The sequence below is a fragment of the Phoca vitulina genome, unplaced genomic scaffold (genome assembly GCF_004348235.1).
Source record: "Phoca vitulina isolate PV1807 unplaced genomic scaffold, GSC_HSeal_1.0 scaffold10, whole genome shotgun sequence".
Lineage (NCBI taxonomy): Eukaryota > Metazoa > Chordata > Mammalia > Carnivora > Phocidae > Phoca > Phoca vitulina.
The window spans coordinates 48,533,819-48,536,542 of NW_022589713.1; the positions used below are offsets into that span (position 1 = coordinate 48,533,819).

Consider the following 2,724-nt stretch of genomic DNA (forward strand, 5'->3'; position numbering starts at 1 on the left):
GCCTACATTCATAAAACCAGGTATTAATGCCATATATTGTCAAAGTGAGTGGCTCAATTCATCCAATATAATATCAGGAAATATACCATCAAATGTCATGCTTAATCAAATGCAGCTATATGACTAGAGTCTAGTACTTCAGTTAAAGAAGAAAATGTAGTTAGTCTGACAGTTTATTTCTGAGGCTTTATGCTCTTCTTGTTCAATACATCCCCCAAGGGCCATTTCATCTTTTTCCCATAAATTCAGCTTTTCCATAAATTAACTCCTGTGTATGCTACTCTCCTGGATAATTCCCTCTCATTTGTGCCCTGCATATCATTTCCACAGCCTCTACCATCATACAGACCATTGCTCACCTGTATCACCTCACTCACATCTTCGCATGCATCTCCTCTCCGCTTTCCGACCTCTACCCCACCAGCATCAGCATCACCTGGAACTAGATAGAAACACAAATTCTCAGGCATCACCCCAGAGTTACTGGTCACTCTGTGGTGTAGTCGGGCAATCGCTGATGATTTGGAAGCACACTCAAATATGAGAACCACTGCTATACACTAAAGATGATTTCAAATATTCCCTCCTACCAACACGTTATCTTTAACATCAATTGCCCTTTCTCACTGAAGCTGCTGATTGAACAAGAATCATACTATTCCACAGAAAAATCGGGAATATTCTCTTAATCTTTATTTAATTATTACCTATAGTTTTGAAGTAAATCCAGTTTTATCTTTTTTTTATTATTATTAACATTTTTTTCAAACACTAGCCAAAATTAGCGAAAATGAATTAATTAACATCCAAGTGTGCTCTGACACCAAAATTGACAAGAGGTGATCTAGTTTAGCAGTCTGTACACTATGATCCATAGGCCAAATCTAGCCCATGCCTTGTTTCTGTGAATAAAATTTTACTGCAACACAGTCAAGCTTATTCTTTTTTTTTTTTTTTTGTATTATTTAATGGCTGCTTTTGATTTATAGTAGCAGATTTGAGCAGTTGTAACAGAGACCATATGCCCTACAAAGCCTAAAATATCTGGCCTTTTACATAAAAAGTTTTTGACCCCTAATTGACATTGTAACCAGGTATTCATTCAACACATATTTATTAAACATATGCTATTAATCAGGCACTGTGTCAGGCACTAAGGATCTAGAAGTGAACCAAGGACACAGACCTCTGCAATTATAGAACATATATCATAATGAGGGAGGGTGGCTGAAAATAAACAGCACACCAATAAATAATTAATAAGATAATTCCAGAAAATCATTTGTGCTGTGAATAAAAAGTGGAGGCAACAATAGAAAGTGTCCAGGAAGCAGCACCACTGGGTTAGGTGTCAGGAGGCCTCTCCAAGGAGATGGCATTAAGCTAAAACCTCAATGAAATGATGAAATGAAAAAAAGAAACAAGATGTGCCTAGTTCATGGGAAGGAAATGACCTCAATTTGTCTTAAAAACATAAAGAAGGCCAGCATGGCTAGAGCAAAGTAAGTACTGGGAAGATATGGGGCCCTGGCTAAATGTTTGCAAGACACCTGATCAATGACAAATTGTATTCTTTCATTTCCACTGTGTCTCATAGAAGGAAGTGATATTGATTAAAGATTGCTTACTATTCTTTTTTGTGTTAGTGATTTATGTTGGTTGTGCTGCAAGCATAAATGATCTTTACATCAATGGTGAGAAAATTAGGAACTTCTGATTAAAAATTTTAAAAAAGAGCAAGATTAATATCCCCTTTAGATGCAAGGTTGAAATATTGCTCCTTTTCATCTCTACCTTGATCAGGCTGTTTAACGTGGCATCATTAAGTCAGACCTTTAAATTTTCTACTTCCCTAAACCTAGGGACATGAAAAAGTACAAAACAAAGCAAAACAAAACTCAAAGACTATCAGTAATCAATCAATGGAAAGAGGCAATAACTTGCACGTAAAAAGAAATAAGTTTAAGAATATATGCAAATCTTCTTTTATATTTTTTATGGAAAAAATTGTTGAGTGTAGGTGCATAGAGAGGGATGGTGGTTTGTTGGGAAGAGGAAAATGTGTTAATGAAACACTAAAATTTCAAATTAAGAATCAACAACTTAGGCGCTTGCTTTGGCAGCACATACACTAAAATTAGAAAGATACAGAGATTAACATGCTCTGGTGCAAAGACAACATGCAAACACATGAAATATTCCATATTTTTAAAAATGGGCAAAGGAGATGTATAGAGATTTCTCCAAAAATGATATACAAATGGCCAACAAGCCTGTGAAGATACTTAACATTAGTAATTATTAGGTAATTGCAAATCAAAACTATAATGAGCAGGCACCTCATGCCTCCTGTGTACTGTCAGTAGGAATGAAAAAAGGTGCAACCTCTTTTCTGGAAAATAGCATGGAGTTTTCTCAAAAAATTAAAATAGATCTACTAAATGATCCAGCAATTCTACTTCTATATCCAAAAACCTGAAAGGAGGATCTAGAAGAGATATTTATACAACAAAGTTCAGAGCAGTGACAATAGCCATGAGGTTGAAGCAATCCAAGGATCATCAATGGATAAATGGATACACAAAATGTGGTTTATACATACCGTAGAATATTATTTAGCTCTAAAAGAAAGGGAGGAAACTTTGATACATGCTTCAATGTGGGATGAACCTAGAGGACATAATGCTAAGTGAAATAAGTCAGTCACAAAAAGATAAATACTGC

The 2,724-nt window shown here is 35.4% G+C and overlaps 1 non-coding gene across 1 annotated transcript; it reads left to right on the forward strand.

The window, feature by feature from the left end:
• The first annotated feature begins 2,107 nt into the window (after positions 1 to 2,107).
• LOC116635369 lies at positions 2,108 to 2,210 on the forward strand. Its single transcript, XR_004300151.1, has one exon. It is a non-coding gene; the product is annotated as a U6 spliceosomal RNA (small nuclear RNA).
• Positions 2,211 to 2,724: the final 514 nt, after the last annotated feature.